This window comes from Capsicum annuum, chromosome 10 (assembly GCF_002878395.1).
Source record: "Capsicum annuum cultivar UCD-10X-F1 chromosome 10, UCD10Xv1.1, whole genome shotgun sequence".
Lineage (NCBI taxonomy): Eukaryota > Viridiplantae > Streptophyta > Magnoliopsida > Solanales > Solanaceae > Capsicum > Capsicum annuum.
In genome coordinates, this window is record NC_061120.1 from 73,484,210 (window position 1) to 73,511,646 (window position 27,437).

Sequence of the window (27,437 nt, forward strand, 5' to 3'; positions counted from 1 at the left end):
CTATAATATCTATTACTATTAGTTGACTTAGTTGAGTTAGTCAACTGATTTGACCTGTTAACACCATTACTAGGAGATTTTTTAAAACTGTTAATCTTGATATTCAAGTCATTAGGTTCTTCTTATAGGAAGCCTTTTTCAATTTCACAGATTTCAAGTTTGGCCTCCCAGTCTTTTTTTCTCTTAAAAGACCTGTTTATTTCTCATGGGCTTTATTCAAATCTGCTATGGCAAGGTCTAGTAACTTTTGAAGTTTTGAACATTTATTACAGGAGTTAGTTTTTACCTGGCTAGATTCTCCAACCATGAAACAACAGTCTTCAATGTTGTCATTTTCTTGGTTTGAATGTTTCTCATCACCCCAGCAGCTGGAAGCCTTTTGATTTCCCTTAGAGGGTCCTCTTCTTGAATTTGAACAATCATAAGCAATATGACCATATCTACGACAATTATAACACTTACCTTTATTCTTGTCTAATCAGCAAGTTGTTTTCCCTGTGGGTAATTTTTTCTCCCTCTTCTTTGATTGCTGGATCTTTTGTAATTATCAACAACTATTCTAGTGATGAGATCAAGTTCATTTGCATCAAGGGCATCATCTTTTTCATGATCTGAGGCTACCCTCTAGTCGTAACACGATGCTTAAAACCATAAGTAATCCCAAGCTAACCCATGTGCTAGTATACTTGTTGAGAAACTAACCTTAAATTGTATACAAAAGCTAAATTTACTGAGCGGAAGTATAATCATGAGAAAATTTGAATAAATATAATACTATAAAAGTTTACAACATGATAAATCTTAAGAAAGAGCTTGAATTACATATCATTACTCTGACTTACTATCTATGAAGATTCTACTATACTGACTACGGATAGCTGGGACATGTCTCCAACTACCATCAATCAATAAGGATAATAAAATACAATACATGAACTACAGCAACTGGAGTTCCTGAAATAAGAGGACTTACCATCTATTGGCTGAAAGCTGAGAACTGTCTAACCCTGGTGTAAGAGCTACATCTGGAGCCTACATTATGAAAGAATATAGCCACAAACAAATATATGTGGTCAGTACTTTGGAATGTATTCAGTATATGGGGTCATTCACTAAATCATGAAAATATTTAAAATATGCTTTAAAACTGATGACATAAGTTATTTGTTAAAACATGCATTGAAAACATGGTTGTACATAAATACTGTAAGAATTATTAAAAGTTCTATGTCATGAGCTGGAAACATTTATATAAGCCATAAAGTGGTAGAAAGATGAGTACCATATGCAGATCTCAAGTTAAAGCTAAATAGGTTGTAAGACCGTACTTAGGATCATGTATAGATACTGAGCATGAAAGTATGAACATGTAAAATGAATGCAAGACCAAGTAAATCATGTACTGAAATGATATGAATAACTAAATAAACTGAATAACTGATAAACTAAACACTTGGTTATGCAAACCTGAGTTGATATGGTCTAAATACTGAACTAAGGCTGGGGGAGCTAACTACAACTGACATGCCCCAATCTGAGCTATCAGGGTCCAACCTTTAACACTAGTTGGAAGGGTATTGGTTCCTTGCCAGGGGTACCAACACATGACTAGCGATGTGGATCCATAAGGATGATGTCCTAAAGAACGAGGGTGTCATGCCTAATTGATGGGGGACCCCTCATAATCTATGGTGGCACTGTAGGTCTGAAACTTAGGAACTGTTTCTAATGACTTATGCCTAACTGACAAGGGAGCCGCCATCACTGCATTCACTTAGTGCTAAGTTTTACTCCCAACTTAATGACACTGGTATTATTCTTTGCTTAACATGACATAGTACTATACTAATAAGTGCTCAACATGAAGATGATAATCTGTATATGATAATAAAATCATGTCCTTCATACCTTATTACTTGAAAACAAAATCATGTAAAACACATAGGTATCGGGTGTTCATAACCCTCTAATACTGAGTGATACTTAAATACAATAACATTATTTAAAATGCTGTAAGAAAATTCATGATTCAAAGACCCAAAACATAAAACATTTAACTAAACTAATGAGTTACATGAATTTGAACATGGGGATAATTTGAACTTGGGGGGATATCATGTTCACATGGTTTAATACACAAATTCGAGAATTTAACACGATAATGACTGAACATGACATGGGGGGTTGAAACTTCAAGCATATAGGAGCATGATTCACATGATTTACTTTATAACTTGATAATTTAACATAGAATCAATTGAATATGACATGGGCAATTGAAATTTAAAGCATGAAATAACCTAATTCACATAGGGAAAACATGTTGACATGGTTTGAATTCAAATTAATAAGAGAACATGAATTAAATTCAAGATTTACATGGATAATTTCCCAAAGAAGATTTAAAAGTTTATACCTGAACAAAAAGGGGATTTTGGGACTCAATGGGTGAAAGGAACCCATTGATAAATACTACACATACCTCAATTGGATGAATTCTTGAAGAAAGCTTGAAATTGGAACTTGAATTCTTAGGGAAAAATCTTGAATTTGGTTCTTGGGGAAAATGGGAAAGGGTTTATGTAATGCTAACTAATGAATAATGGGCAAATAATGCCCTTTTTGAACTTTAAGTCATTAATTTGGGTGTTTGGGGTAAGAGGGAATGACAAAAATGCCCCTAGAGCCTTTAATTATGAATTCAGGAAACATAGCCTCCATGTCGCGGAGGTCATCATGGATCCTAAGGTCCGTGACGTGCTGCAACCGCGGACCCTCACTGGTTCCTTACGAAAGTGCTCATAACTCTTTGTTCAGGTATTGGATTAAGGCAAAATTGGTGGCGTTGGAAAGAGGACTCATTTATATATAATTCGGTGGTTCATGAGATGAAATATTCTACATATTTCCAAAGTTATACACATTCAAATTTTACCCATATAGGATCGAATGCCAAAATTTGGTCGAATCAAAAACTACTAGCTCAACATTGCTTTAAGTATTTTCTATGAACATTTTTCAACTCGATAGTACTTCACACTCTAGGTAAATGATCATGTCACATATATTCATATAAAAATCATGGGATAAGAGTTTATACATGTAGGAATGACGGTTTGAATTCTAACCCAAAAATAAGGGGTGTTATAATATTCTTCCTTATTTGTGGCTTTGAAGGCCACAATTTTGTTTTTCTCCTCTTGTTGATGGTCCTTTTTATTTAAGTGATCCTTTTCAAGGATAATAAGATCTTCTCTGACTTCATCATAGGTCATGTTATTTAAGTTCATACTTACAAGAGCAACCTTAGAGAGCCACTAAGGAGGTAAGTTTCTGAGAATCCTTGTAATCTGATCTGCCATAGGATAGTTTTTTTTTGGCAGCTTTGAGTTCCCCAATAATTTTACCAAACCTGACAAATATTTCTTCAATGGATTCTCCATCTTTCATCTTGAAAAGTTCAAGTCATATACTAATAAACCCAAAGAATTTGTTTGACCTTTTCAGTTACCTTATATGTTACTTCCAATTCATCCCACATTTCTTTGGCAGACGCACAGTAGGAGATCTTCTCATGTTATTCACCACTAATTGCATTGTACAAGATATTTTTAGATTTAGAGTTGATCTGAATTATCTCTATTTGTTCATCTTTGTAATTCTCCAAGGATGGAATACTCTTAGTATATTTCTCCCAATTTTCTGGTGTTTTTTCATTTTTGCCTTTGCTAGTAGAGACAAGTGGAAGATCACCAAATTTGATAACTCTCCAAACTTTGACATCATAGGATTATATGAAGGTTTGCATCCTTATTTTCCAATAAGAAATGTGTTTTTCATTGAAATAAGGAGGTCTAGTTTGAGATGTCCCTTAAGATAACAATGCTCCAGTAACAGTCTGAGCCATGATCTTTTCTCTCTTTCTACTAGGGAAAAAAAATAAGACCTTGCTTTGATAGCAATTGAAAGCAGTAAGAGGGGTTGAATTACTCTTTTTCAACCGCACAGTCGACTTTCAACAACAGACGGTCAACTGATGAATACAGTAATGTGAACTTTAAAATGTAAACTATTGAAAGTAATTAACACCAGGTATTTTATACTAGTTGGGATCTATAATAGGTCTTACTCCAGTCCCCCTAGGTTGCAAGCGATTCTACTAGTTCTTTAGCAAATAATACCAAAGTATAGGATTGAGTTAGACTTTTTGGCTTGGAATCACACTCTATTCTTTTATTTCACACTTTGATACAATGCTTCACCAACTATATGTTTCTCTCTTCTCTTTTTAACAGCACAGTAAACCTTTAAAGAGAATACAGTGTCTGAGTAAAGTAGAGAAAAGAACTAGAGAAGGTTAAGACAAGTGTATATCTTTTTGTTTGAGCTTCTAATACTTATATAGTAGTGGTTGGGACTACTACTAGCCATTGGAAAGAAACTACAAGGCAACCCAAAAGGTTTTTTTTCTTAGGAAAAGGAATAATGAATATTCAATTTTCAAGAATAGTTAAAGTCTAAACAAAAAAATCTATCTAAATAAGACTAAAAAGATGCAAAAATCCCATGAATTATGCGTTATAATATAACAATCTTCCAATAATCTTCTTTTCTCTTCCATTCTTTTTGTAGATATAGAGAGATATTTCATCTTTTATAATCAACTCTTGTGGGATGCTTCTTCCTTTAAGTACTTGACAAAAGATTTCCTGCAATTAAGCTCATAATCATTCATCAAAACTTAACATTAACATTATGAACCCTTAGATTGGTCCCAGCATGAACTGTATCACGTAGACCAACAAGTACTTCTTTAAGAACATGACGAATGTATTTCTCTCGCAGTGTTTGTTTGGTACTAGTGGAGAGAATATAATGAAGGGATCCATCAGACATATATGGTAAAGAAACACAGAACATAATCATAACACTAAAACTTTTGTTGGGTCCAATTACGTTAGGATGAGGAGGATAACCAATGGCATTGGTATCAGAGCTATGTTCTTTAAAGTTAAAGAAATGATATTTGTATGTTAGTTATGAGATATATTAATTTAATTGTTAATTATAAGCCGTGTTATCTTGTTAACTATGTTGTTATTTGTTAATTATGAGAAGGCCATTTAAAAATATACAGGATTTTAGAGAAGTTAAAAGATTCTAAATAGTAATTATTCATAATATAAGAAAAACAAAAGAAGGCCTCCATAGATTAGATTACCTAGTTACTTTGATATCCAGTATTGAGGCAAAATAAATATTTCATTTAAATCTAGAAGAATGAGGTATATACTACCTAATTATGATAAAATTAGATTTAGAGATCCACCCAAATATTACAAATACTGTACAAATGAATAATATAGACCAATCACAAAAATATAAAGTACTAAAACAAATATTATCTGAGAAACGAAGAGAATTAAAAATAAGAAAAGAAAGACTACAATATAATATAATTGTTGGAGTATGTCAAAAATCAATAAAAGCACAAAAGAAGAAATATCATATTTAGAATCTCTAATAGATAACCTAGAATACATATATCAACATGATTAATATACCATTAAATAGATAAAATAAATAAAGAAGAATTCATAATAGATGAAAAAACATATGAAAATCATGAAGGATTAAAAATAAGAATAGTATTTTCTAATTTAGGAAGAATATATAAGAAAATAGGTGAACATTTATATTTAATGTTAGAAAAAATTAAAATTAGAAGATAAATTAACAGCTATGGTAAGAATAAAAAAAATGAAGAAATAGACAGAAAAAAAGGAAACAGAAAAAATAAAACAACAAACTACAGATGAAATACGGAAAATAGAAGAAATAAAAAATAATAGGATTGCTGAGTTAGAAAAAGAATTACAAATGTTAAAAGACTTATATGGAAAAAGACAAAAAAAAAAAAGGAAAAAGATAAAGAACAAAGATTATTAGATAAAATCAACCAATTCAAAGAAAAATTAGAAATAAAAAATGAAGACTTAGAAACCAAAGAATTAGAAGTAAACACAATAGACACTAAAGAAACAAACGATTATGATTCAGAAAATAGTGAAACATATACAAAAATTTTAGAAAAAATGAAAGAACTAGAAATTAAGGAAAAACAAGAAGAAATTAATAAAAATATAGAAGAAACAAACACAGAAGTAAATACTCTTGATACAAAAGATGATGAAAATATAATACCTAATACATCAGAAATAAGAAAACCTACATATTATTATAAAGATAGATTTAAAAGGTATAATCTAAAGGATGAATTTAACAAATGGACACCAAAATAAATAATTAATAAAAATTATAACTTCTTAGACTTAGACTGTGTAATAGATGTAGATAAAATGATACAATTATGGATAGGATATATAACAAAACAATTATTAGACAATGTTATAAATGCAACAGATACACCAGAATATATAAAAAGAACACTAATAGGAACAGCAAAATTATGGTTTTTAAATTTAACTGAAGATAGTAAAAAGGTATTAAGGGCTGATAAAAAAATAGAAGGAACGACAGTAATTAAACTAACACCTAAATATGAAATAGCTATAAAAGATGAATTTAGCAGTATGGCAATAGAAGAAGAACAACAAAACAAAGAAAAAGATACAAATAGGAATTTAGTGTTAAAACGAGCAATATGTAATATGTCTTTTATAGATGAATATACGTGTGCATTTAAAGAATACTACTATATGGGAACATACAATACAGAAGAAAGTAAAGAAGTAAGAAGATTATATTTTAGTAAACTACCTGAACTATTTAGTTCAAAAATAATAAAGAGTTGGGATGAAGCAAAAATAGTAGATACCCTAGTAGCAAGAATAAAATTTCTACAACAATGGTATAGGAATATATGTGAAAAATACAGAGAAGAAACAAAAATGGAAAAACATTAATAAGAAATTTAGCATGCTGCAAGGATAAAATAGCACCCCAATTTGGATGTGACGAAAAATATTATAAGAATAGAAAAAGACATAAGAAATATAAGAAGTACAGAAAGTCATAATATAAGTATAAGAAACCAAGAAAAAATATTATGTAAAAAATTATAAATATAAAAGACCATATAGGAAAAATAAATCTATAAAAGAATGTACTTGTTATAATTGTGGAAAATTAGGACATTTAGCTAGAGATTGTAAAATGCCTAAAGACCTAAAAAAGAAACAAATATCAGAAATAAAGATAGAAAATGCAGAATATATGCAAATAGATTATATAGATTATGAATTAGAAAGTGAAGATAGTATATATGAAATTTCAAAATAAAACAGATAATGAAATAGATAGTGAATCAGATGAATCAAATGAATGAAAAAGATATAAAAATAATAACAAAGGAAGAATATTTAAATAAAGAAAGAACAGATCAGAAAATAATATTTGATAATAATATATTTGATGAGATAAAAGGAAAAGAATTAGATTTAAGTGTAGAAAAAATATTTAAAATACCAACAATAAAAAACATATTTAGTAGATGAAAAGAAGAATACTACGTAGTAAGCCAAAAAGACCATAGAATAGACTGTAGATATGCAAAAAGTAAAGCTAGTATACCACTAATAACAAAAAGAATAATTAATAAAGAAATAAACGATACTAAAAAGTAAAGACCCAATAAAATATGTACACCTTGGAGGAATGGAAATATTAATAACAACATGTTTTAGAGAAGGAATAGATACACCAATAGAATTATATTTAGCAGATGATAGAATTATAAAACCTATAGAAAAAAGTATCATAACGGCTATAAGAGGAAATCTAATATACCAAAAATTTAAATTTATAATAAGTGCAAATTATTCAGTAGCAACAACAGATAAAAACATAGATAAGTCATTAGTGCTATATTAAAAAATGTTAGGAATAGAACTAACCCCAGGAAGTAAAATATTTACAGCAAGATGTAAAAATCTATATGTATTAACAACAAGACATAAAATAACGGGAAAAATTAAATTAATAAAATACAAATAGAAAGTCCTTTTGAACAATTTGTAAAAACAATTGATAACAATGAGTATAGTTACAAAGACAGAGATATAAAAGAAGATTTAGAAATAATAAATGATAGAATAAGCACAACAAAAAGAATAGATTTTGAAAAACCAAAATCAGCAGGATCATCGAAAAGAACAAATTATGAAATAACTTCAACAGTTAATTTAACTCAATATTATATAACGGGAACAATAAATGAAAAAGAATATTTAATACTCCTAAATACAGGACAAGAAGAAAACCATATAGCAAAATACCTAGTGAAAAATGAAGAAATAAAATCTAATAGTAATATATGCCCAGATCTACCAAGAAGTTTAATAACTATTAAAGATACAACTGAAATAGAAATAATAATAGGAGTTAGAAAAATGAAAATAGAATTTGAAAGAAAGGAAGAAATACAAAAAGCAGACATAATATTAGGGATAAAATGGTTAGAACAAATAAAACCCTACAATAAGGAAAAATTATTAATAAAGAGAACTTTAACATGAAATTATATGTACTTATGAAAATAATAGTAGAAGGATAATATAATAGATATTATACACCTATGATACATACAGGAGCAGAAGCCAACTTATGTAGATATAACTGTTTACCAGAAGACAAATGGGATAAGCTAAAGGCACCAATAGAATTCGAAGGATTTAGTAATGAAGAAAGCTTAATTACCTATAAATCTAGAAATATAAAAATACAAGTATGGGATAAGATATTAACAATAGAAGAGATCTATAATTATGAACTAACATCAAAAGATATGCTTTTAGGAATACCACTTTTAGATAAACTATACCCACATATAATAACTAAAACACACTGGTGGTTTACAACACCATGTAAACAAATGGTAAGAGCAAAAAGAGTTATTAATAAAATAAGAAAGAAAGTTGATTGGATAAAAGGAAATGAAAAAATCACACAAAAATTAGAAAATATAAAACATACTGAAGACACAATACAACTAGTTATATTTTCAATAAATAAAGAAGAAATAACTATATTTTCAATAGATAAGGTAGAAATAATAAAGAAAAAATTAAGACAACTATATAGTGAAGATCCATTAAAAGGATGGAAAAAACATAAGACTACTGTAAGAATTGAGCTAATAAATAAAAATAGTATAATAACGCAAAAACCATTAACATATAACTTTGATGATTTAAAATGCGTATAGATGAATTATTAGAAAAAAAATATATACAAAAAAATAATAGTAAACACACTAGCCCAGCATTCATAGTAAATAAACACAGTGAACAAAAAAGAGGAAAAAGTAGAATAGTTATTGATTATAGAAACCTAAATGCAAAAAATATGACATATAATTATCCATTACCAAATAAGATATTAAAAATAAGACAAATAAACGGATATAATTACTTTAGAAAATTTGACTGTAAATCAGGATTTTACCACCTAAAGTTAGACGAAGATTCTAAAAAAACTAATTGCATTTACAATGCCACAAGGATTTTATGAATGGAATGTGTTATCATTTGGATATAAAAATGCACCAGATAGATACCAACACTTTATGGATAATTATTTCAAACAATTACCTAATTGTATAGTATACATAGATGATATACTACTATATACAAAAACTAAAGAGGAACATTTAAAATTATTAGAACAATTTGCAGGTATAATAGAAAATTTAGGAATAAGTCTAAGTGAAAAGAAAGTAGAAATAATGAAAAACCAGGTAGAATTTTTAGAAATACAAATAGATAAAAGTGGAGTAAAAATGCAACAACATATAGTACAAAAAATAATAAATTCAAAAGAAGAATTAGATAAAAAAAATTACAATCATTTTTAGGATTAGTAAACCAAGTAAGAGAATATAGACCAAAATTAGCAGAAAACCTAAAATCATTATAGAAAAAATTAAGAAAGGATGTAGAATATAATTACAACGAAGAAGATAAAAAACAAGTACAGAAAATAAAAATACTTTGTAAAGAGTTACCAAAATTACAATTTTCAAACGGAAATAAAAAATTTACATATATAGTAGAAGCAGATGCAAGTGAATACAGTTATGGAGGAGTACTTAAACATAGATATGAAGAAAAAAAATTAGAACATCATTGTTGATACTACTCAGGAACGTTAATGAAATAGAAATAAAATGGGAAATAAATAGAAAAGAATTATGCTCATTATATAAATGTTTATTAGCATTTGAGTCATATATTGTATATAACAAGTTTATTGTACGAATAGATAATATACAGATATGATGGTGGTTAACAAGAAAAATACAAAATTCAGTTACAACGAAGGAAATTCGAAGATTAGTATTGAATATATTAAATTTTACATTTACAATTGAAGTAATTAAGACTAATAAGAATGTTATTGTAGATTATATATCAAGACAAAGCTACCCAAACTAATATAACAGAAGACGATACTCTAGAAGAAATACTCAAAACCCTAACTACACTTTCAATGAAAGCGGATAGTATGGGAAATGAGATCGAAAAGCTAAAGACTAATGAAGTTAAACTGAAGTCTGAAGCTATGACTCAGATAACTCAGCAATGTGCAGACAATTGTCGATCGGAAGACAATAAAATTTCAGAGATAAAAGGAGACATTGGGACACTCCAAAAAACTCATAACGTTTATCAATCTACTTCTGCAGGTACAAGCAAAGGAGTTAAAAGGAACCTAAATACGAACATGAACAAAATATTTGACAATCCATTTACACCAAAAATACCAAAAGACCCTTTGTTTATACCCTCACAAACTATTACATATTTAGATAGCCTAAACCAAGACAAGAAAGCTTATAACCCTATAACCAGATCATAGATTAAAAACATCCACAAGATACAAACTTACTTAAACCTTAAACCAGAGCTACAAGCATTCAAGAACCAAACTCAGATTATATAACCCAAAAACTACAAGGATACAATAAGTTAATTGCATTACCAAAAACTAACCCAAATCTAGTTAAAACCTGTTTCAGTTATGGACTAAATAATATTGTATATACCTAAGACGGAAGTGAATTATCTCCTATACCAGAAATATATAAGGAAATTACCACTTACAAAAAGATAACCAAGGGCAACCTATTTTTTGTAAAGTTCTCTACAGTACCAGCAGAGGTATTATATGATGAAATTAAATCAGTTATACAAGTTGTGAAGATAGGAATGACCCGAGATATGATCATACCCAAAGATATTGAATAGAAAGTTGAAATACCCAAAATAGATATACCAGATTTTTATGCGAATAAAAGAATTATTGGAATATCTACAATTATCCAAGAATTAGCAAATAACTACCTAAACAGAAATTCAATATGGAGTTATTATTCAAGAGACCATCTAATGACCTATTCAAATTCAAGAGAGTTAAGACAAGCAGATATGGAGGAAGTTCAGAGATGGATTATGACACTACTTAATCAAGAGAAATGACCAATTACCAAAGAAATTAAGAAAAATTTATTTCAGACAAATTATTGACCAGATACTGTAAATTAATAGGGCATAAATATCCAGACCATCTATGTTCGAGATGTAACAGAGAAGATAACATAATTCCAGAAATTCAACTAGAGTAAAAGAAGATAAGGACGCCAGCTGGAAGATAGACAAAGATAGAAAGCAACAAAACAATGAAGAAGAAAAAAACAAAACGACAAGATATTAAAGTTATGAAAATGACATATATATTATTAGATAACTTTTCTTGAATTTGAATACGTAAACTATTATATAGCATTTATTAGCTTTTTGAATAGCAAAGCACAGAATTATCAAAGCTACAAGAACAGGTATATTCATTTACCATTATGAATAGCTAAATTCATAAATTCCTGACAATCATAAGTATAATAAAATAAGCTCATGGTAGTTACTTTATAGTAGAATTATTCGAGGAATAATATATTTTGAAGTTTATTAGCAAAGAGGAAAAGGAGAAAATTTTCTAGAACTATGTCATCCTAAAGGTGAAACCGGTAAGGTAAAGAAGCCGTGATAGGGGAGTAACCAGAGTAGAGGCCCTGTTTAGGGGAAAAGTATCCAGATTACCATGCAAATAGTGACCGAAGAACATATTATTTAAGAATAATCTAGTATATAGTGATCTAAGATCATCATATTTTGTTATGTATATGATTGGAGAGAATATTTTGAAAAATAGCATCATATGAAAAAAAAAAATACTTACTTACCTGATGAAATGATAGATGAATTTAAGATTCTTGTTTTATATGTACTTAACGATATAGAGATAGTAGATATAAAGAAAATTATATGGGAAAAGATATTTGATATTGAAGATGAAGAATTAGAAAATTGGATAGAAGATGAATTAGAACAAATACATTTAAATGACGACAGCTACTATTCATACCTAGATAATTACCATTCAGATGGATATTATATAGATTAAAGAAAGTTAGAATATATTAGAACAATTAGAGAAAGACAAAGTTGGCTATATGAAGAAATTAATTACAGAAATTAGCTTAGAAAAGAAAGAAGACAATTACAAGAAAGATTACTTGGAATAAAGTTAACCTTAGAAAAAAGAGGTACAAATGATAGTTTATATAATCCATATGAAAAATTATCTATACATGAATAACAAATATTAATTGATCACATAGATAACATAGGATTACATATCAAATATAGCACAATTAGAATAAATTATTACACAAAAATTTATAAAATTACAACTATTATAGGATAAAATGATAGACTATGAATACTTAAGAGCTTGGAGAATAGATATGGAATGAATAAAATTATTAGAAATAGTCATGGAAAAGAATTTAATATTAACTAACCATGCAAATTACCCGAGTTATCCGCACCCCCTACTATTGGTCGCACAAATCATCTGCATGGACATTTATGTCAATGGTCTTCAAAGTGACTACTACAGAAGGGGCATATGTATGATCCTCTTGGGAGTAGTTTGAACAGAGAGCTTTGTAAACACATCAATGTCCATAGTAATAAGAACCAATTTTCTTTTCAAGATAATAAGTATCTTTACTGACTCTATCAATGATGGTCTCTGTTATGTTTCTTGATTTGAGATTAATCACATGTTTCTTCAATTTTTGTTGGTGAACATGAATAAGGACTAATTTACATTTGCCTTTTATTGATGGGCTTTTGGGACTGGGATTCATGTGTGGGTTTTTGACATCGCGTGGGATTTCGGGCTTCATATTTTCTTGGAGCAGAGAATGAGAGTTTCAAAAATTGGTTTAGTGAGGAAAAGAAGATGAACAAAAAGAAGAAGGTGTATATCTTTGGTTGTTTGGGTCGTCATTCCCCACGCCTAATTATTTCAACAAGCCATTATTTATTTATTTTCATTATATTATTTAGTTAAGAAAACTTGACTGGATTTTTAACTAAAAGAAATTATATACCAAAGAAATAAAATAGGATTTTTAACTCCAACCCTTGGGCTGGGAAAATGTTAGGGTTTTTGCGCTGATTTTCTTACTATATTTAAGTTTTATTTTTTCTTAGAAGGAAAATAAAAATTACCATAATTACTTTTACTTTTCCTAAAAGAAAAAATAAAATTCTTTTCCATATTTGGCTAACCTCTTTCTTGGAGGAAAGGTTGGACATCTATAAATAGAAGACCCCCTTCTCATACCATAAAATAATAGCATCCACAATGTAGTCTTTAAAGAGTCATTGTTTAGGGGTCTCCCAATAAGTTTTAGGATTTTTAATTTTATTTTTAATATATAGGCCGTTTGGCCAAAATATATCCAATAATATATTTTTATTTTGATTTTTCATATGTCGTTTGATTTATCGTCTTATGGTTTGCAAACTAAAAGCTTTCGCATGACGCCCTCTCGATTTCAAACCTAACAAGTTATATCAGAGCTTACGGTTCAGTGGTCCAATGGTGTGGTGAGATGAGATTAAACAGGTTCAAAGCGATTTCAAAATCAAGCAGCAACAATTTGGGCGATAATGAAGATTTTTCTCGAACTACATGTGGAGAACAAGTTTCAACTATATTGTCAACACGCCTGTTGCTGCATCTTTAAAAATGAAAATAAAATATTACTTTTAAATCAATTTTTAACCATTATATTTTAAACCTTATTTTTAACCATGGCAAGCAACAGTTATGAAGATTATATCAAGAACGAAGTTCATGCACATGATATGAAGAGGAGACGGATCAAGTGAAGAAAATCAAGCCAAAAAGGGGAGATTTGTTAGGGTTTTTGCCCTGATTTTCTTATGATATTTAAGTTTTATTTTTTCTTAAAAGGAAAATAAAAGTTACCATAGTTACTTTTACTTTTCTTGAAAGAAAAAAATATAATTCTTTTCCATATTTGGCTAACCTCTTTCTTGGAGGAAAGGTTTTGGACATCTATAAATAGAAGACCCCCTTCTCATACCATAAAATAATAGTATCCACAATAGAGTCTTTAAAGAGTCTTTATTTAGGGGGAGATTTTTCCCAAGAAGTTTTAGGATTTTTAATTTTATTTTAAATATGTAGGCCGTTTGGCCAAACCATATCCAATAATATATTTTTAGTTTAATTTTTCATGTGTCGTCTGATTTATCGTCTTATGATTTGCAAACTAAAAGCTTCCGCATAACGCCCTCTTGATTTCGAACCCAACAGAAAATGCGTGTTAATATCTTCTTCTATGACTAGACATTGAAGTATCTTAATTTATGTGACATAAATATAATTTAAATAATCAATCATTAAAATAATTTAAATTTTTAATTATTGTGATTTATAATACTTTTTTTTCTATTTCAATTTAAGCGACACTAATATAAGTTCGAGTGTCAGTTGAATATTTTATATCTTTTATATTTTTAAGTTGTTAAATATGTGCTTTATAATGCTTTTAGCATAATTTTTTAATAAAATATTAATACTCTCTCATTCTCAGTTTACGTGTCTTCTTATTTTTAAATAATATATGTTACTTTATGTCTCTCTGTTCCATCGTAATTTTTATGGCACTAATATAATTTTGATAGTCAAATAAATTTTTATGTTGACATATAATTTTATCTGTATTTTATCTTTTTTTATGAAATGGTCACGACCCGAGCTGAGTCCCTAGTCGCGATGAGCATCCCGAATATGAAGGCCCGAGCGCCCTCCTCTATCTAAAAATCATGCACTACAATCATACAATTTATAGAAATGCGGAAAGATAATATAACGAAAACATGATCAATCTCATAAGTAACTGGACAATTCGAAAGTAATTACTCAATATTCAAACTACATGACACTAGTCTGTGAAATCTCTAATAACATGAAAACCAACATCTGTCTAAAAAAATTGGGACAAGGCCCCCAGTAAACAATAAAACAGAAAGAACAAAGAAATCTGAAAATCAGGCCTTCCGGAATAGAGGAGGCTCACCAATTGCAACTTCTGACACACACAAGTCTACTACTGAATGAGACCGCGGGAATGTGCCTCAGATCCTGAGATATATGGGGTCAATACATATGTACTGGTATGTAGAGCAATCCAAAATAATGTATATATATATAACACAAGTGAGAGCAATTCATAAAATATTTTACATATGATATATGAAAACACATGGGCATACTTTAAAGACTTTGAAACATTTCTTTGAAATCATGAACTACTTTTTAAGTTACTTCTGAGATAGATGGTACACCCTATAAATCTGTAATTCCACGGGCTATATGGAATCCGCCCTTGACTCGGTGGGCAAGCCTCCAATCCAAGTTTGACGCAAAGATTAAAGTATCTATAAGGGGGACACGAAAGATCACACAGCAAGGTGCCGAAATCCCTAATCAAATCAATATGTCATGGTAGTGCACAAGATCACAAAGAAGGGATCCTAACCATAGTCCCAAGTTGGGATGACATAAATCAAGGTACAAAAGATCACAAAGCAGGGTACCATAATCCCGTGTCGGCAAATCACAGTTTCAATCATAATGTCTTTCAACTCGTACTTTCTTCGGGTAACCATCTAACTCTCTTTAAGCCCATTTTTAACCTTTTCTAAACATGCATCTTTTTGAATTCAAAATCTAAAAATCTGAGTAAAATTCATATTTTTAGTCTGTTCTGAATCTGTTATGGCATTCATCTGTTTGGTATCGTCATACCAAGACTTGCAAGTCATATATCAAAGACATACATTATCATCTTACAAATCTTTTATTCAAACAATGTTTAGACCACCAAATCATTCAAACAGTACAATAGGATTCATGTTTCAAAACATATGTCAAACCATGCAAAAATTCTCTCTTTCAACATTTAAACAAATGGTGGTCAATTTCTCAAAACAATCATGCAATTCCTTTGATTATCACATTTAACATTTAAATTGAGAAACTATCCTTCTTTACAATTCTCAACCAACATAAAGTTCATACAAGATAGTAAAACCCTTGGTTCATACTTTAAGAAATGCAATTGAGTAACCCATAACTTGTAAAACAAGAAATAACACCATGAGAGAGGGAAATATGTTATTCATGCTCTTAATTCATATTCCAAAACTGAAAACACATATATACATATACACGAGTAAAAATTCAAGTTTAAGGGAAGGCCTCAAGACCAAAACGTTCACAATGCATACTTCGTAATGTAATTTGAAACCCTTCATAAACATACGATTTCTCAACATTCAAAATCTTATTAAAACTATTTTATCATCCCCATGTAGTATAGAAAAACCCCCACGTACCTTATGTTGTTTAGTTGTGAAGATTGAACTCAAATCTTGACCCTTTTCTTGAAATCTTAAACTTCGAGGAAAACCCTAGTTTGATCTTGTTTTTTAGAGTGGGGAGGATTTGAGATGTTGAAAATTGATAGAAAATAGACTCTAATGCTTAGGATACGATTTATATTCGTGGGGTGTCTTTTAGGGTAAGGAACAGATCAAAATACCCCTCCAAATTCAAATAGAAATTTCTAAATTTCAAGGGTGACGACCTTGGTTGATAGGTCGTCAATCAAGTGATGACCTATCACACCAAGTCGTTAATCAAAAGCTAATTTTATGAGTTGCAGGTCTTGGGTGACGACTTAGGCTGATAGGTCATCACTTAGGTGATAGCCTATCAACTCAGGTCATCACTTAGAAGCTGAAAATAATGGCTCACTGATTTGGGGTGATGACTTGGCTGATAGGTCGTCACTTAGGTGATGGCCTATCAACTCAGGTTGTCACTTTGTTAACAGACAAACATGCTGAAGTTAAATGAGCATAACTTTTCGCTCTAATATTGGATTAAGGTGAAACCAAATGCGTTGAAAAGAAGATTCAAAGAACTTTCATTTGATATATAGTAGGCCACATAACTGATTATTTACATGGAGTAATGTTCGATAAAAGTTAACCCAAGATGAAACGTTCATTAAAACTTAATTGATAGAAACGTTCTCAACTCGTCTTTGAGTTAGGAGATATTTGTGACCTAAATTTGTATCGAAAAGGTATTTCCGCACTATAGAATTAATTATAACACATATATTAATAGAGAATCATTCGGTTTGGGTCTAGATGTGCAGGAACGACGGTTTGAAATCTAGCCTAAAAAAATGCGGGGTGTTATAGAAATATGATTAATTTTTTTAATGCTTAGATGATGGTAAAAATTAATTAGGGTGATATAATAAAATTACTATTGAAACAATAAAGCATACATGTCTTAAATAACTTATAACAATTAATTAAAAATGATAAGACAAAATTATTATAAAAAATACTTGTGAATAAAATTTAAATGAGTCTCACATAAGACATTGAATTAATTTAAACATCAAGAGTTAATTTATCATTTTATGTCTAATTTATTTTTTGTTAAATATTATTAATTTATTAATATTTAAATGGTGATATAATAAAATTACGATTGAAGTAGCTGAAGAAGGTAGCACCAAACATCAAGTGTTAATTTATTATTTTATTTTCATTTTATCTTTTTTTAACTTATCATTTTATTTCATTTTTTATTAAATATCATTAATATTTTAATACTTAAATGACTTAGAATAGTTAATTAAGGATCAAATAGTAAAATTACGAATGAAGCAGCTGAAGCAGGCAGTACAAGCAAACATATCGAACGGCTGCCAAATATCATTAATTTTTTAATACTTAAATGACTAATAATAATTAATTAGGAATGAAATAGTAAAATTACTATTGAAGTAGATGAAGCAGGCAGCATAAGTAGGTATGTCGAACCGCTGTCTGCTTATCTCTCTTTGTTATTAAGCTAGACATTGAAGGGCCTGTGCTATAGGTTATTTTTTTATCTCAATTTATGTGACATAAATATAATTTAGATAATTAATTATTAAAATACTTTTAATTTTTAATTATTATGATTTATAATACTTTTTCTTCTATTTCAATTTAAGTCACACTGATATAATTTTAAAAGTCAACCTATGTGGCACTGATATAATTTCGATAGTCAATCAAATGTTTTATTGTGATTTATAATAGTTTTTCTTCTATTTCAATTTAAGTGAAACTAATATAATTTCAAAAATCAACCTATGTGGCACTAATATAACTTCGATAGTCAATCAAATGTTTTATGTTGACATATTATTTTGTATCCATTTTATGAAATATTATTACTTTTCTAATGCGACCATAATAATTAATTAGGGGGTGATATAATAAAATCACGATTGAAGAAGTGAAGAAGACATGTCTTAAATGACTTATAACAACTAATTAGAAGTGATACAATAAAATTACTATAAAAAGTATTTGTGGAAAAAAGCATAAATGGGCCTCATATAAGACATCAAGTTAATTTAAAATTTAAATATTAATTTACTATTTTATGTCAATTTTATATTTTTAATTAAATATTATAAATTTTTAATACTTAAATAACCTATAGTAATTAATTAGGGTGATATAATAAAATCACGATTGAAGATGCGAAAAAAATATGTCTTAAATGACTTATAACAACTAATTAGAAGTGATATAATAAAATTACTATAGGAAGTACTTGTGAAAAAATAATAAATGGGCCTCATTAAGATATCAAGTTAATTTTAAAAATCAAATATTAATTTATTATTTTATTTTTATTTTATTCTTTTATTATATATTATAAATTTTAATACTTAAATAACCTATAGTAATTAATTAGGGGTAATATAGTAAAATTACGATTGAAGCAGCTGAAGCAGGCATGTCGAAGACGTGCCTGCTTGTTGCCACTTATTATTAAGTAGAATTTACTAGTTACGAGAAGCCCGTCATAGCACGAGCCCAACATCTATCCTAAATTAATATTATAACAATAACCGTATCAATTAACATGACATTTTGCAATTTAAATAAATTTATTTTTTAGAGTAATTTTTGCATATATTCTTAAAATATTTTAAATTATCAATTATTGTGATTTATTTTTCAAATATATAATTTTATTTCAAAATTTTAAGTCACGATCAAAATTAAACTCTACAAATATGCAAATTAATAAAGAGTGAAAAGTAAAATTTGATGGTTATATATTAAAATTTTTCAGATAACACGGACTCGATATATATTATTTTTTATCTCAATTTATGTGACAAAAATAGAATTTAGATAATCAACCATACTTTTAATATGTTTTTAGATATTTTAAGTTGTTAACTATAACTAATATATGTTACTCTCCTTATCTAAACTTTTGTGGCTTTGATAGTCAATTATATTTGTAAAATAATTTAAGTTTTTAATTATTGTTATTTATAATATTTTTCTTCTATTCATATTTAAGTGGCATTGGTATAATTTCGAGAGTCAACTAAATACTTTATGTCTTTTAAATTTTTTAAGTCGTTAATTATTGTGATTATTAGTAGTTTTTACATATTTTTTTTTGAAATATATAACAAATTATATTTCTTTAGATATTTTAAGTAATAAACTACTGTAATTTATATTTTTTTTTTATGTAATTTTTAAATAATACATGTTACTCTCCTTGTGCAAACTTTTATTACATTGATAGTCAATTACATTTTAAAAATAATTTAAGTTTTTAATTATTGTAATTTATAATACTTTTTTTCTATTCCAATTTAAGTGGCATAATGCTTAGATGATCATAATAATTAATTAGGGATGATATAGTAAAATTACGATTGGAGCAGCGAAGCTACATGTCTTAAATGACTCACAACAACAGATTAGAAGTGATATAGCAAAATTACTATAAAACATTCCTGTGAAAAAAATTTCAGCTGGCCTCATTTAAGACGTCAAGTTAATTTAAAATATCAAGAGTTAATTTATCATTTTATTTCTATTTTTATCTTTTTATCAAATATTAGTAATTTTTTCAATACTTAGATGACTTAAAACAACTAATTCGGATGATATTTAAGAAAAATACAATTGAAGCAGCTGAAATAGAAATATCATAAATGTTTATTTTACCTTTTTTATTAAATATTATTAATTTTTTAATATATAAATAACTTATAATAATTAATTAGGATTAAAATGTAAAATCACGGAGTAAGCAGCTGAAGCAGATATTGACATTCAGTTGCCTGTTTTACTTTTTATTAGTAACTTAATAAAATTACGATTGAAACAGCTGAAGAAGACATGTCATAATTATCTATTTTACATTTTTATTAAATAATATTTATTTTAATATGTAAATGACTTATAATAATTAATTAGGGGTGATATAGTAAAATTACGGAGCAAGCAACTGAAGCAGATATGTTTACGCTCTACTGCTTGTTTCTCTTGCCTTTCCATCTTATTAGATAGTAATATCATAGACTGGATAATATTATTTTACTCCCTCCATTTCAAAAATAATGACGTATTTTGACTTGGCACGGAGTTTAAGAAAATAAAAAAGAACTTTTAAATCTTGTAGTCTAAATTTAAAGTTATGTAAAATATATCAAAATGCTCTTTAATCTTGTGGTCTTAAACATACCATGTGGAAAGTTGAAATTAAAATATTGTAAAAAAAAAAAATGGGTCATTCATTTTTAAACAAACTAAAAAAAACAAGTGATTCTGTTTTAAACAGAGGGAGTAATAACTTTTTTGAGGTGCAGATTTCTTATTAAATAGATCATTTTCTTTTTCAAAGAATTAAGAGCTGTTAACCATGATTTTTATTTTTTTTTGTTGGGGGATATCACATGGAGGTCTTTTCGTAAAATATCTAGTGTGGATCATAAATTATCATTAGTGGCTATAGTTTTCTTCATTTACCATTAATAGCATAGTTTGAGAGAGGAGATAGACGAGTGCGATTGAGAGGGGCCAGAGAGAGGATATAGGCGAGTTTGATTAAAAGATAGAAGAAAGGCGAGCAAAATTTTGGAGAGAAAGGAGAGATGCTAGATGACTAGGGTAAAGATAGACACAACACATGCTTGTATTGGATGATGACACGTGAAAGTGAACAAGGGAAATGTTAATACATCAGAAGCATATGGTGTAGTTCACTTCACAAGGATATAACCCAACCTAAAGCTCGAGTGGCCGGAGAGAAAATCATCAAGAGGCCTCGCCATTTTGAAACTGCCCCGGAGACAACGCATTGTCTTCACTCTTTTATTCTTAAATGCAACTCAATTAGTCATTTATCACGAGTTAAGAAGGCATACTTTTTGGCGACCATATTATGAGAATTCATCCTTATAAAAGCTGCAGAATCATCACATTGTACGGAATCAAATACTACAAGCTACACCATACTTAAATTCCTCTGTAGCAATATCAATATTTGTTTATTAGCTTTGAGCATTGATTGTGGTTATCTGGAGATATATTCACTGAGGATATCATGGGGATTAGGCCAACAAAGCTTGCATTTACTTAATATTCTTTAATTCAGTCAAATTTATCATAGCTTCTCTCTATTTACATCGTTACTCATATATTTAATTATCTCATTCATTTAATTCACATATTCTTTAAACCTCACATATATATTCAATTGTACTTTTTCTGGGGTAAATAATTTGGTGTCCACCATAAGGCCAAAGATAGTGTGGTATTATTTTGATCCTACTGAACTGATACTAACAATTTTGTTTGTGAATCTAAGTGACTAATTAAGTTGTTTGTGAATCTAAGTGACTAATTGACTTAATGGCTAGCACGAAAATGCTTATCAGACAAACGTCATCACCAATGACAACCCCTTCTTGAAAAATCCCATGAACAACGAGGCCGATTAATAACTAGGGAGATCCGAGTCATAAACAGGTAGGGGACTTCCCCACCATGTGTCTCAGCGCAATTGTATGCAACATGACAAAGATAGTGATGATGAAGATACAATTATGAATCCGACTTGTCAAAAATCCATGTTATACAGGCAAGTTGGCAGAAATCAATAATAGGTTTGCAAGAGAATGAAAAGACTGCACTAGGCCTTGGGGCACCGCAAAAGGAGTTTTACCATAGTCGAGGGCAGAGGTGAAAATAATATCACTGGATCCATTGGTGGAGAGTCAATGTCATGCCCTAAATCTGGATGTGGTGGCAAGTGTAAAACCTCATAAATTAAACTCATGATTATTCAATACTTAGCTTAGTTTAAGATCAAATCTCAGATTCCAGGATTCCATGAGAAGAACCACGACCCCTGATTTGATCACCCCTTGCAGACGGTAGTGGTTGTGCTAATTGAGGATGGTATTGGCTAATTATGGTGTTGTTAGTAGTAGCAAATGGTGATGGTGGTTAACAGTAGTGAATGATGGTGGTAGTTGGTATAAGGTTAGTAAGAGGTGTGGATGAAAAATGAATAGGTGTTTTTTTCGAAAAGACACCAAGAGAGAAGATGCAATTTGAATAGATACCTTTTCACTTTGGATGGTTATAACCTTTTTAATGAGTTGTGACTTTTCTGAAGAGTTGCACCTTTTTCGAAAAGTTGGAACTTTATGAAGAGGTGCACCTTTCTGAATCATTGCTTCTCTTCATGAAGCAACACATTGATGGCTATAAATTCCTGATTTTTCCATCAGGTACAAAGATGAAAAAAAATTTGAGTAGAAAACATCTTTTTCTTCTTCAAAAAACTCTAATGTGATCTTCAAATTGTAAAGTGAGTTCGTCGTTCAGAAAATTTAAGTTACCACTATTTTTTGAAGTGAATCATTTTATCCTAGAAGGAGATATTCCATTAACCTCGAGTATTTGAGGGGAATAAATTCCGTAAGGACACAACGTGAATTCAGTGGATTTGATTCTATCAGTTTTCTATCATCATCTTGATTTCTTTAAGTTGGTTTAATTATTTTTCCCAAAATAGTAGAAACTTCATTTAGATAGTTCCTTTGATAATTCATTTGACTTTATTTTTGAAGTTGTTGGAACTTCTTTGTAGTTCTTGAAGTTTTTCTTGAACTTAGTGTTGAAGTTCATATTGTTAAATACAGATTTTGTACTCGAAAAATAACAATCGTAAGGAATTTATTATAATTTATATTTTTGGGTTTCAAGAGATTAAAGCTTTTGACTTTCTACTTTATTTAAACATAATAGTAATTTAAGGATATGAAACATTCTCATGAGTTAAAGTTTATTCGGTTGACGATTAGAAGAACATAAAAACTTCATCATTAAACTAGAAACAATTTGTTTAAAATTTTAAACTTTATAGTTAGTATTCTAACATATTAAACTGGTTGTATCCTTGTGACATCAAAATAACTGTTGAAAATCAAGGTAATGATGGAATGACAAATGTCGCAGCAACAAATATTGTTATTTCAAGTCGTTCAAATGTTGCACCCGCCATGGCCCCGACGAAAATCCTAAAAGTTTTCTTGTGTGGATTTTAAAAGATGACAGCAAAATATATTATTTTACTTGACCACATTTAGTCTTCAGAGATTCATCACAGAAAATGTACCAGAGCTGCAAGAGAAAACATCGGAAAAGAAACGCTTTATAGTAACTGAAGCTTGGAAGCACTCAAATTTCTTGTGCAAGGACTACATATTGAGTGGCCTTCAAGAAGATCTATACAATGTGTACAACAATATGAAAACCTCTAAAGAGCTATGGAATGCTTTGGAAAATAAATATACAATACAATATAAAGGAACAAAGAAATTCGTTGTTGCAAAATTTCTAGATTTTAAAAGGGTACACAGTGAAACTATCATAGCCCGAATTCAAGGATTGCAAGTCATCATTCATGATATCCTAGAGAAAGGTATAAATTTAGTTATTACCTTTATTGAACATATTAATTTTGTTCTTAATAATCATATAACCTTTGATGTAGGGTTGATAGTGAACAAAACTTTCCAAATAGCTGCTATAATCGAGAAGTTACCACCTTTGTAGAAAGACTTCAAAAACTACTTGAAGCATAAGAGAAAAGATATGTCCATTTAGGACCTCATTATGAGGTTACAAATTCAATAGGACAATAAAGCAGTCGAGAAGAGTTCTAGAGGGAATTCTACAATAAGTAGAGCGAAGATTGTGGAGGATGACCCCAATAAATAAAAAAAAAAGGAGAACAAAAATATCCTCCTAAGAAGAAATTCAAAGAAAATTTCTTTAACTGTGACAAAGTTGGTCACGAGTCGGCATATTGTCGGGCTCCCAAAAAAGGCTAGAAAAAGGATCAAGCCAACATAACTGAATTCAAAGATGATGTAAACTATCTATTTGTTATGATTTTAGAATGCAACTTGGTTGAAAATCGTAGAGAGTGGTGGATTGATTTTGGTGTCACCCACCTCGTATGTTCCAAAAGGAAGTTATTTGTATCGTATGCTATGGCTTAAGCTAATGAGAAGATATTTACTGCTAACTCCAACACAACAAATGTTGAAGACACTGGCAAGATTTCCTTGAAGATGACATAAGGCAAGATGGTGACACTCAACAAAGTCCTTCATGTTCTAAAGTTTTAAAAAACTTGGTTTTTATTTCACTTATGACCAAGAATAAATTCAAATATGTATTAATTTCTAACTAAGTTGTAATTAGTAAAGGAGAAGCGTATGTAGGTAAAGTTTACCTCACCGAGGGTTTTTTTAAGATCAATATAATGAATTTTGAAATCAATAAAAGTTCTATTTCTTTTTATTTACTTGAGTCAAATGAATTGTGGAATGATTACTTAGGATATGTCAATTACAAAACCTTTCAAAAATAGATTAATCTAGAAGTTTTACCTAACTTTAACTACAATAAATTAAAGTGTCAAATGTGGGTGGAATACAAGTATACTAAGCATCCGTATAAATATGCTGAAAGGACTTCCAATCCGTTAGACTTAATCCATACATACATTTGTGATATGAAGTCAACACCATCTCGTTGTGGAAAAAGTATTTCATAACTTTTATTGACGATTGCACTAGATTCTATTATGTTTATTTTTTAAATGGTAAGGATAAAATAATAGATGAGTTTAGGCAATATAAAACTAAAGTTGAAAATTAGTTGGATAAAAAGATCAAAATGATATAAAGTGATAGGGGTGGAGAGTACGAATATCCTTTTGTGGAGATATGTTTAGAAATGGATTTTTTTCATCAAACTATTGCCCCGTATTCACCTCAATCGGATGGGATTGTGAAAAGAGAAAACCGAACGTTAAAGGAAATGATGAATGCCATACTCATACGTTTAGGTTTACCGCAAAACTTGTGGGAAAACGCTATCCTTACAACAAATTGAATACTCAATAGAGTGCCCCATAGCAAGAAACACTCTATTCCTTATGAAAAAATGGAAAGAAAGGAAATCCAACTTAAAATATATTAAAGTGTGGGGATGTCTATCCAAAATCCAAGTTCCTATTCTTAAAAGAATAAAAATAGGACATAAGACTATGAACTGGGTGTTTATTGGATATGCTAATAGCAGTAAAGCATATCGATTTTTAGTTCATAAATTCGAACATCAAGATATCCATAAAAATAGGGTAATCAAATCAGATAATGCTGAGTTTTTTTTAACACACTTATCTGTATTAAACTGGACATGAGCTATCTAGTGGATAGTATAAACGACCTCGAGATCAATAAAAGAAAAATATACTTAATGATGAGAATCCAAGGCGTAGTACACGTAAAAGAATGTTGAATTCCTTTGGATCAAATTTTGTAACATTTTCTCTTGAAAATGAGCCTCAGACGTTTAAAGAATTGATCTCGTCGTCGAACTCATTCTTTTGGAAAGAGGCAGTCAATAGTGAGATTGATTCAATCTTGAACAACCACACTAGGGAGTTGGTTGATCTTTCTCCAGGAAATAAACCTTTAGGTTCTAAATGGATCTTCAAAATAAAAATAAAAACTAACGGTACTATTGACAAATACAAGGCAAGAATTGTTGTGAAAGGCTTTAGACAAAAAGAAGGTCTGGATTATTTTGGCATATACTTGCCAGTAACAAGGATAACATCCATTCTGATGTTGATTGCATTAGAGGAAGTTATGCTCTTGAAATCCATCAAATGGTTGTGAAACAACATTCTTAAATTGAGAATTGGAGGAAGAAATTTACATGAAACAACCTGAGGGTTTTGTGGCTCCTGGTAAAGAAAGGAAAGTGTGCAAACTTCTTAAGTCACTTTATGGACTAAAACAAGCACTCAAACAGTAGCATGAAAAGTCACTTTATGGACTTAAAAAAAGCACTAAAATAGTGGCATGCAAAGTTTGACCAAATAATATTAGCAAATGGCTTCAAGATAAATGAATGTGATAAATGTGTTTACATTAAAGACACTCCAAATCACAAAGTCATTGTTTGTTTGTATGTAGATGATATGTTGATCATAAGTAGAGACATTTCTGACATAAATGCTATGAAATAAATGCTTGAGAGCAAGTTTGATATGAAAGACCTTGGAGTTGCAGATGTGATTTAGGAATAATAATTCATCGAACTCCACAAAAATTGGCGTTGTCAAAGTATCATTACATTGAAAAGGTACTTTACAAATTCAAGTATTTAGATTTCAATATTTCCAAGACTTTATGAGACGTGAGCTTTGTACTTTAAAAGAATGAAGGTAAAACTTACTCATAATTGGACTACGCAAGAGTGTTGGAAAGTTTAATGCTTATCATGAATTGTACGCGACCATAGATAACATGTGCTATTAGTAAATTGAGTCAATAGATGAGTAATCCTAATCAAACTCATTGGATGGAAATGAAAAGAGCCTTGGTATATCTAAAACATACTCAAGGCTATGTCTTACATTATAACAAATTTCCAATGGTAATCTAATGATATAGTGATACAAATTGGATCACCAGATCAAATGAAGTAACATCCATGAGTGGATATGTATTTAATTTAGGTAGAGGAATAGTATCTTGAAAA